This window comes from Panthera tigris, chromosome D4 (genome assembly GCF_018350195.1).
Source record: "Panthera tigris isolate Pti1 chromosome D4, P.tigris_Pti1_mat1.1, whole genome shotgun sequence".
Taxonomy (NCBI): domain Eukaryota; kingdom Metazoa; phylum Chordata; class Mammalia; order Carnivora; family Felidae; genus Panthera; species Panthera tigris.
Window position 1 is genome coordinate 19,011,335 of NC_056672.1, and position 13,345 is coordinate 19,024,679.

Here is a 13,345-nt window from a genome sequence, read left to right on the forward strand (position 1 = left end):
TAGGCTCTACGCTGTGAATGGAGAGCCTGATGTGAGGCTTGAGCTCACAAATTTTGAGACCAGAGCTGAAGTAGGACAGTTAACCAACTCAGCCACCCAGGCACCTCAACCAGGACTCCACATTAACATTAGATTGAGATAATGCTTGACAAGACAATGACAGTTCCAGTGTAAGTGATAAAGATGGATATGATGCAATGAAAATATTTTCTAACATTTTCTGTGATAATTTATTGTACCTGAAACTAATATAATGTTACATGTCAATTATAGCTTAAAAAAAGATAATTTATTGTAGGAGATCCCATTACCATGTTTGGAACAAGTCATGTTATATTATACTCGTGATTCATTTTCAAATCTTAGTATTGTTTTAAGAATTTTGTAACAATTCATGTCAATATGCCCCCAGCAGGGCAAAGTTTCTTCAAATTGAAGATTTATGAGAAGCTATCTCAGAACTAAAATGATTCAAGGCAAGTTGTAACTTCAAATGGGTGAGTTGTGCCGCACTCAAATTATATTTTAACAAAGCTGTTGCAAAAAAAAGAAGTTGTCTGACTCAGTATTTCTGTCAAAAGAGCGCAAATTATATGAAAACCTTAATTTAAATATACTGATTTTTCCATAATGGCAGCAAAAAAATTGTGGCGTCGTAAATGATTAATTATAAAATCTTTACTACTCATCCACATCTCATTGGCCCAACAGACTACCAGACAATGCAATTACAGACAAATTTAATCCTCTGGAACTTTGCTAACACTTAGTCACATAAAAACCATAGTTGTACACATCTTTTTTGACATTTTAAAGACATGTTTGCCACGGTCAGAGGATAGAACATAGTGATAATAGTTTGTTAGCTTAATTATAACCTGCAACTATTTGGACTTATGGGATGTGGGTCTCTGTGATGTCTCTGCAAACATCAGGGCAGGGCCTAGCACAAGGGCCCTGAGAAACAGAGTCGCTCAAGTTTTCCACATGGATAGTTGAGATACAACTGTGAACATCTGTTAAGATTTTTCCTTCTAAGAAAACATGTTCCTTCAGACTGACCTTTTCAAAACCCAAACCTACTCTTCTACCTCCCCACCCTCACTCAACACTCTCAGTGGCATCCCACTCTGCTCAGGAAGAAAGACAAACTTCCTCACTCTGGCCCATAAGGCTGTGCGGTCTGGCCCCTTGGGTCTTCACCACCCTCTTCGTACAACACACATTCTCTCACCCTCTGCTCTCTGACACATTGGTCTTCTTGCTGCCTTTGCTCATGCTCTGCACATTCGTCCTGCTCGCCTTGGCTCTTGGCCTGGCCTCCCTAATGAGGTCAAGTTCCCCGACTGTAAGTTCTCCAGGTACCAATCATAGCATGTGCTCCAGCCACACTTGGGCTCATTAATGCCGTTCTCCATTTGACATGTTTTCCCCTACCAGTCCGCACGTTTCATAAGGGGAGACAGGGGCCACCTTCCTTTTAACTCACATCATCTCCCCTTGTGCCAGGTGTTACTGTAGAGGCCACTTTTGGGCGACAGGCTTGAGCAACGGAATGTTGAACAAGGGAAGAGGGCCCACAGTGACCACTAGGCTGAATGGAGACAGACCCACCAGGTGCCCCACCTCAAAATATTCACAAGCCCTAATTGACCAATGGGCTACTTACAACCAGGCTTAGTTACCATAAAAGGGAAAATTCATACATCCCCATACCTCCTCATCTTCTCCCTTTAGAAACAGCGCCCTCCCACTGCCTCATTGCAGATGGCCTCTCCTCTGTGGTCCTGCCCACCGCTCCCCTGCAATGTATTCAATAAACTGCTATCTCCTTTGTTCTGCCTTGGCTGAATCCTTTCACCGCCCACACCACCGGCTCCCACCTGATCGTCACCCTACATTTGGGAGTCCCCATTCAATATAGAGAGAGAAATCACAATAATGTCTGACACTTGGCACATACTTAATAAGCTTTTAAACTACTTTTTAAAATTGTGGTAAAATACACATACAGTTCACCATCTTCATTTTTTTAATATATCAAGTTTATTTATTTTGAGAGAAAGAGAGAGAGTGAAGGAGGGGCAGAGAGAGAGAGAGAGAGAGAGAGAGAGAGAGAGAATCCCAAGCACACTCCATGCTGCTAATGCAGCACTCTGACGTGGGGCTCAAATTCACAAACCGTGACATCATGACCTGAGCCAAAGTCAAGAGTCAGATGCTTAACCAATTGAGCCACCCAGGCATCCCAGGATTTCCTTCCTTTTATTAATTTTTTTAAAATGTGTTTATTTTTGAGAGAGAGGGAGAGAGACAGAGTGCAAGCAGGGGCGGAGCATAGAGAGAGGGAGACAGAATCCGAAGCAGGCTCCAGGCTCTGAGCTGTCAGTGCAGAGCCCGACATGGAGCTCGAGCTCACAAACCATGACAGAATGACCTGAGCCGAAGTCGGTCCCTTAACCGACTGAGCCACCCAGGGGCCCCAGGATTTCCTTCCTTTTAAAGGCCTGAATAATACAGCAGTATTTGAGTACGTGATAGTACTTAAGAGTATACCTCATCTCAACTACCTGTAGTATCTACAACATGGGGAAAGAGAGGGGATTATCCCCTCTCAACTGCCCAGGGTACTATGTGAGTAGCAGTGCCTTCAACCACTGCAGGCAGCAGCACAACAAGTGGCCACGCAGGAGCCTTGTCCTGATGCTGTGACCCTTTCTGGATTACTCCTCCTTCCCAATAATGGTGACTATTCGAGAAGTCACTGTGTAGCAGCTACTCTAGACAAACGACCCCCTATCCCTCACACAACCACCCTACAAGGTGTGTGTAATCACAGGGCTTTATTCAGTCAGACTAATGACAGACTGTATGGTCAGGGAAGAAAGTCAGGGTCATGACCAAAAGGACTTCATTAGACTGGTCTAATGAAGACAAATCGGAAGCTCACAGCCACACTGAACTCTGAGCCCCAGCAGGACCACTATCTTCTAGACATACAGCTGGAGCACGAAGAAGAACCTTCAGACAGGTGCATGTTCTCACAGGTAGCCTCACTGCTACCTCACTTCCACTTCCAGAGGCAGAAAGGTGGGTCAGAGATGAGGAAACTGGCTGCAAGTCAGGAAACAAGGCAAGGTGGGTGCCAGTATGGAGCTGGGCCCAGAAGCCAGGCGACAAATGCCTCAGCCTTCAGGTTCACCAAGGATACCACCTCCCCTGAAGGAATTGTTTTCCCCTCCATCCCCTCAACACTCAGGCCTGTCCCCTTAGAGCAATCTAAGCACCTGGAACACCCCAACACCCCAGTGGAGCACATCCCCTAATTGCAGACCTCTCACTACTTAGTCCCGGGTCACTCATTTGGGTGCCAGGCACACTGATTGCTACATAGTTGGCTGTCAACGGATGGCTAAATAAAGGTATGAAGAGAACAAACGTGAGAAGCCACAGTTTTATTCCATAGGTCTTCTATCATGATCAATCACATAAAAATAAGATATGAATTTTCCAGAGGATTGCAGTGATACCAGCAGCCCCTGAAGCCACCATTTCATGATTACTCCTGGCTGCCCAGATCCCATACGATAACATGAGAACCTGTTGAAGACTCTCTACTGTCTGAACTTCATCCAAGGTTCCAGATGACACAAGATCTCTGCTCTTACAGAATTCTGGGGTCCTTGAATCTCCTTCTCACTAGGACACTGCCATGCATTCTTCTGTTCTACCCCCACAGGGTTGACCTCTGGTCCAGTGCTACCTTACCCCAAGCAAATACTAATCCTTCTGCATATTATACACCACAAAGCTGATGTGAAAGGAGAGATTACGTAACTATCTCAAGGCATAAACTGTGATTTTGGCCCTGAGACCAGAAAAATCACTCGAGACTCAGCCCAAACTTCTACCAAGGTAAAGATCTTTTTTAGTTTTACAGGCCATTCACTTACAAGAGGTTAAAGCCAACCTCACCACTAGTCCCAAAGATAGGAACATTTTTTTTTTTACAAGTCATTGCTTTTTGCTTTGGGACATGGAGCATTTCAAGAAGAAAATGTTAAAAATGATTTTAAAGGTTAATTGAAAAAGAAGATATAAATAGTGGCACCCAGGTGGCTCAGTCGGTTAAGTGTCCAACTTTGGCTCAGGTCACAATCTCACAGTTCATTAGATCGAGCCCCACATCGGGCTCTCTGCTATCAGCAAAGTGTGCTTCAGATCTGATGTACCCCCTCTCTCTTTGCCCCTCCCCAGCTCATGCTGTCTCTCAAAAACAGACATCAAAAAATATTCACAAAAAGAAGACATAAACTCATTTGATGAATACCAATACCTTAAAATATTCTTCAGTTCTATATTGTGGTTATTTGAAGAACAAAAAAACCAAACATGGAACAAAACAGGCTCGGTTAAAGGCAGAAAGAGAGATTGAAAGACACAGTCCCCTGGGGGCTGAGTCCAGAGAAGAGTGACTCAGGGTGGGAGGTGCACTGGATCTTATGTAAGGCACCGCACAACCCAGTTAGAACCTTCTATCTCTAAAAGGGAAACTGAAAATTATAAAGATTACATAGTTTTTTAAATTTTTGTCCAAGGTCGAAATTTGTCCAAAGTCGCTCAGCTTCCAAGTGCTGGGTCTCGGGTCTAAATTCAGGTCTGTGCTGGTATGTGCACTTCCCATGTTAACACCATGTGCTAGTTTTACACTGAGCGTTTCCCCAAATAAATGGTCGAGTCACACCCTCCTATCTTTTTAAGCAGTCTTCATCTGGTACCGACATTGCGACACTTAGGACTTTATCTTTAATCCTTCAGAGCTCTGCTCTAAATGAGAGATCTCCAGCAGCAGATGGGGCCAAGAGAGGGGCAAGGGGGGGGGGGGGGCGGCGCTTCTCTCTGCAATGACATCTGTGACCGTGACCAGAGGAACCAACAAACTCAAGCTAAGGATCTGAATTGAGCTTCCTCATCTGTTCTCAGCAGAAACTCGACACCCATACACGGACTACAACTATCTATTCTATGCAAGTAAAGGAAAAAAATCTAAAGGAAATGATTTTTTAAATGAAAATTACTGGTGACTGGAGGATTAGGTGACTTAGCTTTACATACTCCACCCCCAACCCATCACACTTTACAATGTGTGATTCGGTCAGGAGCACAGTCTACTCTGCTTTGTTTCTTGTCTCTTTGTGAGGACTTTCTCCCAGGCTTGCCCACAAAATCCACAGATAGTGAAGACAACTTGAGCTCTCACCCTGGGGGCCTCTCACTCACAGGGAGGCCAAAGCCTTAGGTTAGAAGGTGCATTTTGGTGTCAGGTTACTGAGGGATTCAATCTGAGCAACAGGGGCCAGTAGGGGAGGGGGAGAGGTGGCGGGACAGGGAGTGGACCACAGACTGGCAGGACTTTCACTCCTGGACCCAACTCTGTTAAAACACCAGATGGGCAAAGGAATAAAATTACCATTCCATTTCCAGATTCTGTTCCAAGTATTAATAAAGGAAACGGCTCTTTGTCCCATTTAGTTTTTAGCTCAACGTTTTCATATTTGGGGGGAAAAACCCAACAATGGTTATAAGTACTTTTAAACTTGCATTAAGGTTGAGGTTCTTGCTTATCGTCATCCTCTTGCAACTGTCCTCTGTAATCAAATCGGCAGATAACTTGTCAGGAAAGCACTCTGGCCGGTAACAGATCCCCTGGAGGCCCAGTACCAGTTCTCTGCCCCCTTGCTCCCTGGCTCTGGGCAGGAGACCAAAATGCCTCTCAAGTAAGGCTCACACACTCCCCTGAGTCTCTCACTGTAAAGCTCTGCCTGGGATCTCTGCCTCTCCCCAGCCCCTTAAATAGGAGTCATTTCCTTTCCCAGAATAGCCACTCAATAAGTGGTTAAAAATTGCACACACACACAGCTTGCTACTCTAGCATACTTAACATAGACCACAGGCTTCTTGCTTTCTGTGGGTGAGGGGTATACATCTTTGACCTTGCAGGGCTACAGGCTGTTTTACACGACTCTTGTCCCTGGCATGTACTTAACCACGGTTTCCCAAGACCTTGTCATTTGTATGCCCATCTTGTGATTTTTTTTTGTTTGCCATACTCATATACCACCTGTATGATTTTAATATTTAGCAAAATTTTTTACTCAAATAAGCTTGTTATGAAAGGAAACATGGATATTATAGGTGAAAAACCAGTATCATTTGCCATGATTAATCTAATTAAATGTATTAAAATAAAGTAAGACTTCAGCAATATTCCCACTAAAAAAAAATCATGTCTACCACCAGTGATCAGGTATCACATTTTGATAAATAACAGACACAAATTACTGCCCTCTTTATGTGAAATTTACCCATTTACTTAAAGGAGCTTCCCCCTCTTTTTCTCTAGAGGCTTCTGGAATTCTCCCCATGAACCACATCCAGATACAAAAAAATTTAAAAAAAAAACACTGAGGGTTAAAATTCATGTTACTGAAAAAGGGCCAACAAAATGTCTCAGCACTAAAACTCTAAACTTTTTCTCAGATTTGAGAAAGCAATGTGAGATTCAACTTTCAGCTTACTGTTAAATACACAGAAAGGCTCACGGAGAAAAACGTTGCCTTTTAGGAGCCAAGAGGGAACAGAGGCCAAAGCAAAATAAATCCTTTGCAAGTGGTAGACCAAGGACATCTGAACAGTACATCAATTGTTCTAAAGTTCACCTACAATCTTTTGTGAAGACAGCCTCCCCAAGAGCCAAAGCAAGGAGCTGATTAAGCTTTTCAGATAGGCAGAGCCGTCTCCAGCGTCCTGGGATGTTTTCTGAAACCATCTGCGAGAAGCCATTGTTTTTTTGTTTTTTAGCTCAGCTTTACAAGAGGACAAACACAGAGCAAAAGTTTAAGTCAAAACATAAATGAAGACACGATTCTGGATGTCGATGTAAAGGATGGAGACCTACAGGCAGACAAGGGTGTGGACCTACCATGAAGACCGGCAGGCTGGCTCTGTGGGGCCTTAGTGCTCGTGTTCCCTGGCACCTCTGGAGCCTAAAACCCAGCACATAGGAAAAACCTAACTAATATTTGCAAATGGATATCTATTGACCAGGACAACCAGGATGGTCATGATCTCGGAAAGCAACAGGAAACAGGTTTGTCTAACCAAGAGAAGACTCAGGACTCGGTGGGTGAGTCTGGTGAGTAGACGAAGCAACCCCACACAGAGGCAGGCCCCCTGCCGATTGCCCTTTCCACCGGGCCACGCAGGACCCCGTGCCAGCCAGGCACGGAGGTTCAACTTCCATATCGGGGTTTCCTGGTAAAGGGATAAGTTAAAAAAAATTCTTTTCGTAAAATTTTTAAGCAGGAGCAGTTCTCAGCGGCAAGGAGGGCTGCCCCGGGAGAGTGCCCGGACTTGGGTGCACTGGCTCCTGTAACTCACCGGTGACCTTGGACAGCAGCCACCCCACACAGTAGGAATTTCTGCACCTGTGAGTGCTACAATCCTAGGGCTGGTTATTCTCAAGATACTGATGGAGGAGACAAGCTGGCTAACATTGGGGGAAATTCCAAATGATTCCTTACTGCAGCACTGGAATGAATGTTTTTGCTCCCCCAAAATTCACATGTTGAAAACCTAATGCCCAAAGCGATGGTATTAAAAGGTCCTTTGGGATGACGGGGGCGGGGTGCCTGGGTGGCTCAGTTGGTTCAGCATCCAACTCCTATGGCTCTTGATTTTGGCTCAGGTTATGATCACACAGTTTGTGAGTTGGAGCCCCAGAGCCCCAGAGCCCCATGTTGGGCTCTGTACTGACAGTGTGGAATCTGCTTGGGATCATCTCTCTCCCTCTCTCTATGCCCTTCCCCCTCTTTGCGCGCGCGCGCTCTCTCTCTCTCTCTCTCTCTCTCTCTCTCTCTCTCTCTCTAAAAAAAAAAAAAAAATAGACTTGAAAAAATAAATAAGGGGCGCCTGGGTGGCTCAGTCAGTTAAGCGTCCACCTTCAGCTCAGGTCATGATCTCGCAGTTGGTTGGTTTTTACACCAAGTTCCAATTTAATTTCTGCATGAATAAAATCCCCACAGAAGCTCTGTTTTTCAATTTCTAGAGGGAAAACATTTTTTGAGTGCCATAAAGATTCACTTATTTAAGTCAGTCCTGTCTGCTTGTGTCCAGCCCCCATGTCGCCAGCACAATTATGTCACCAGTCTCCAGCTTCTGTGCTTACAAACAGAGGGGGTGTGATCTTTCACCATGAAAGGAGGAGCAGTGTCCTAGGAACAGAGAACTGGAAACAATTGAAGACAGGGTTCGTGGCTGCTCTCTCAACAGAAGAGGTGACTATGGGGCTCTTGAAACCAAAAAGGAGAAGCCACAAGAAATTAAGTGAAAAGGCTCAGTAAATAGTTTGAGATTTTTAAAAAACCTAATAATAAAACAATGGAGAATGACAAGATGCTGTATTAGACTTTATAGTCTTTCTGTTTCATTAACCTGCAAAATCATCTTCACTGACTAACCAAGAAGAACAAGAATCCCCAACAATTCCAATGGCAATTCCTGCCATTTTCTATCATCTTTGGGTGACATTTTGATCAAGACTGTATTCAGGTTTAAACCTGATTTCTGAGTTCTTATATCAAAGCCAAGCCAAAAAGTCCTGCTGACAATTTTAATTGTGAAGAATCGATTAATTTTTCTGATTTGAAATATCAAAAACAGTGTCCTTCTCAGAGTTGCCATATGTGTATTTAAAACTTCAAATACAGTGGAACAATGAGGCTAATTTTTACTCTAAATTGAGTTATTTACCTATACAACCAAATTTCTATAATTTGTTTTAAATGTGGTATTCTTTAAAAATTCAGTAAAATTTTTTTGATTTATTATTAACTGCTTTATGTCAGGAAACAGTTGTCAATGATGGATGTGTCATTGACCTCTTGGATGTAGTCACGTGATCCAGAGGTGTTTGCTACTTACCAAACATTATAACTGACCCTTCCATAAAGAGTTACACAGTTTTGAGAATTTTGCTCATTCTGTACCAACAGTCCATCTGTATCAGATTCTGGAAAAGTAACACAATATACACAATCTTAAAAATCAAATGCTCTATTTTGGAAAATGTCCTGGACATCAATTACTTTTCCCTAGAAATGGTTAAGCCATACCAAGGGAAGGGAGACAACTACTCAAACTCTATAGCTGACAGCTAAAATATTAGCAATTTCATTAGAAGTACAACTCATTTCAGTTGGAAGGAGGGTTATGAGATCACTTTCTGCTCTATGATTCTGACTCATCATTGTTTTACTTTCCAAAAACACAAATGGTAAGCATTTTAATAAATGATTTTATAATCTTCCACTCTTCACCATTCCTGCTGAAAAGTTAACATTCCCCTCCCCCCTTCTTACAGAAATGTTCACCAAGAAATAGTAACACCAGGGCACAGATAACGCTTTGACCTCTCAACCTTTGGAAGAATATGAGGAGTCATTTAAAAAAATTTTTTAATGTTTATTTTTGAGAGACAGAGTTCAAGTTGCCGAGGGGCAGACAGACAGGGAGACAGAATCTGAAGCAGGCTCCAGGCTCTGAGCTGTCAGCACAGAGCCAGATGCAGGGTTCAAACTCACAAACAGTGAGATCATGATCTGAGCTGAAGTCAGAGCTTACCGAACTGAGCCACCCAGGCATCCCTGAGGAGTATTTTTTTTTTCCTTTTTCAAGTCTTTCTTTAAATTCAAGTTAGTTAACATACAGTGTAATATTAGTTTCAGGTGTAGAATTTTATTTATTTTTATGCTTATTTTTAAGAGAGAGTCAGAGCATGAGCAGGGGAGGGGCAGAGAGAGAGGGGGACACAGAATCCGAAGCAGGCTCCAGGCCTTGAGCTGTCAGCACAGAGTCCGGCGTGGGGTTTGAACTCATGAAACGTGAGATCATGACCTGATCTGAAGTCAGATGCTTAACCAACTGAGCCACCCAGGTGCCCCGAGAGGTTCAACAATTTCTTAAAAAAAACAAAAATTCTGTACATTTCTCAATGCTCATTACAACAAGTGCCCTCCTTAATCCCCATCATCTATTTCACCCATCCCCGCCCCCTCCACCACTGCTCTGCTAACCACCAGTTTGTTCTCTATAGTCAGGAGGTCTGTTTTTTGGTTTACTTCGCTTCCCCCAACCCCACATTCATCTGTTTTGTTTCTTAAATTCTGCATGTAACTGAAATCATGTGATACTTGTCTTTCCATGAGGAATGATTGACACTCGAATGGTTAACACCATAGTGAGTCTTAAGGGAAAACTTGTTCTTGTGCCAGCTATCATCATCTGAAAGTTTGATTTTGCTCCTGTTGAAAAAGAAGAGGAGCAAGAGGACAGCAAAGGCAAAAATTATTTAAATGAAAATAAAGAAGCTCTCAGAAGAGGCCACGGATTTAAAATCCTTAAGCCTCAGTAAAAGCAGGCAAGGAGGCAGGGTAACTTTTAAAACGCTAAAGCATTTTGCTAAAACAACTCCCTGCCTCTTCTTTCCACCCTCACCCCACCCCAAAGATAAATTTACATGGAAATAAATTAAGTGTTACTTAAACAAAAGTGCAGTTACATGTAGAATCATGTTAAGAATGAAAACTATAGGGGCGCCTGGGTGGCTCAGTTGGTTAAACATCCGACTCTTGATTTCAGCTGCATTGATTTATTGCTGCATTGATCATAATGTTTATATTGTTTTGTTAAAGTTTATTTATTTATTTTTAGGAGACAGAAAGACAGCACAATCCAGAAGGGAGAGGGGAGAGAGAGAGACAGACAGACAGACACAGAATCAGAAGCAAGCTCCAGGCTCTGAGCTGGTAATGCTGAGCCTGATGCAGGGCTCAAACCCATGAACCATGAGATCATGACCTGAACCAAAGAGGGACATTTAACTGACTAAGCCATCCAGGCACCCCATGATGTTCACATTGTTTACATGTCTTCATCACTCTGTAATTTCCCTTAGATCGGGAACTCTCTTCTACCTGTGGACCCCAGGGCCTTGGACAACACCTGCCAAGAAGTAGGGGCTCAATAAATGAATATTTGAAGAGTTACATAGTATCATGTGCCTTAGCGTTCCTCATTTGATCACCACACAGCCTTGGAATCTTTCCTACCGTTCCATTCAGAGGGCACTTTCCCAACATAAATGGAATACCCTCTCCTGCTGTAATTCTCTTTCAATCCCCTAAACAAACAAGTTTGTGCCTACTCAACTCCAGAGATCTCATCAAACAATCTTCACTATAGCTTCATTCTCTGAAAAAAAGTGTTTTTTTTTTTCTTTCTGGTGCACAACTGTAAATCACCAGTTCAATTCAAGACGTTTTTAGAGTCATTTCCATCATTATTAGTTGACCACATGGTGAGTTCCTAGGCTGGGCACTAATTCTAGGGCATAAGTCTCCACCCAAGTAGGGAAGGCCAACTCCTTGGTTTCCTTTCCTCCAGGCCAAGATCCCTTTCAGCCTCAGTCTCCCCAAAACTCTTAGCTCCAGAATGACTAAGACTAAAACATTTAAGTAATAATTTTGCAACATGTCCCTTACCGATATCCAAAAAAAAGTACTTAAATACACACACATACACACACACACACTTGGGGCATCTGGATGGCTCATTTGGTTAAGTGTCCAACTCTTCATTTTGGCTCAGGTCATGATCTCATGCTTTGTGAGATCGACCCCCACATGGGGCTCTGTGATGACGGCATGGATCCTGCTTGCGATACTCTCCTCTCTCTGCCCCTCCCTGCTCACTATGCTGTCTCTCAAAAATAAATAAACTTAAAATATATATCTATACATACTTAATTTCCAAGGGACAGCCTAATGATTTATAACTAATAACAATTCTCAGCCCCACTTATCAAGCTCTATTTGTGGGAAGAGGTTTTCAAAAACTGTCTAGATTTCTGTTTCTAGGACGGATTAAAGCGACCAAGATGACCATATTGTCCAGTTGCCCAGGACTGGCCTTAGTTTACGCCTGTTGTCCTGAGGTAATTATTAATAGCATCCTTTTTCATTCTCAAATGTCCTGGTTTGGACGATGAGGTATACGATCACCATTAATATACTCTGCCATATTGGGGTTGGGAGACACTTGAGAGCATGCTCTGATGTTATAACTCTAATTCACTACTCAAGCCCAAGGTAAGAAAATCCATCAGCAGCTAGGTTTTGCTTTTCATAAGCCTCTACTTGAACAACAACAAAACCCCAGCTTTCAGTAAAACAAACCCATTTCTTATGTTGGAAAGATTTATTTTTTGACCTTGCTATATAAAACCAGCTTAACAATGTCACCCAACTAGCTGCTTTCTTACCCCATGGGAAAACGTATGCAAAAGAGGTCATTTAACTAAAAAAAAATCTATATAGGAGATAGCGATTATCTCTATTAATTACATCTCCAGTGACCTACTTATAGACAAAAAAAACTGCTTTCCACCAAAAGCCAATTTGATGCCTCTTCCAAGGCTGTAATTAAACATAGGAAAGAAATGGTTATAAAGAAATTGTTACTCTCTTTTCTCATTCTATCAACACTTAGATTCCTCTGCTGTGATAATAACAAGGGTTAGCCCTCTAAGGCGAGGGGAAGCAAAAGAGAATAATTTGAAGACTATTCTCATTTTACCCCAATGATAACGATAAGCTCTTGAGGTCTTTGGGATAATGGAGAAGGCAGTATGGCAAAATAACTGTGCTACATTTTGGTTTCAGTATTTTTTCTTGGTGCTCAAGGGCCATAGATTTTTAATGTGCTGGTTAATTGTGTGACTTCAGACCAATTACTTAAACTCTCTGAACCTCAGTTTCCACATCAGTTAAGGGGCCAGAATAAGACCACTCCTGTCATCGTTTGTTCTAAGAATTAAGTCACTTTAATTCTAGAAAACAATGCTCAAATATTATTATGATATGTGGTAAGAGTGGTAACTGTGGAAATGGAAAGAGGGAATATAATGGTTTGGAAGATTGAATGTATTTGCAAGACAAAGCTATAACCTTTCAGACCAGGTCATCGGTGGCATTTCTTCTAATAATGGGGAAATTAGGGAAGTAGTGCCTGTATTCATTTCCTAGGCTGCTGTCACCAAGTACCACATACTGGGTGACTTAGAACAAAAGAAATTTATTCTCCAGGCACCTGGGTAGCTCAGTTGGTCAAGCATGTGCCTCTTGATTTCAGCTCAGATCATGATCTCATGGTTTTTGGAATTGAGAGCCACATATGGCTCTGTGCTGACAGTGTGGAGCCTGCTTGGGATTCTCTCTCTCCCTGCCCC

The 13,345-nt window shown here is 42.6% G+C and overlaps 1 protein-coding gene across 1 annotated transcript in view; it reads right to left on the reverse strand.

Moving 5' to 3' along the window:
* The window catches only part of GNA14 (G protein subunit alpha 14), a 201,247-nt gene that overhangs the window by 89,998 nt on the left and 97,904 nt on the right, over positions 1-13,345 (reverse strand). The window lies entirely within an intron of this gene.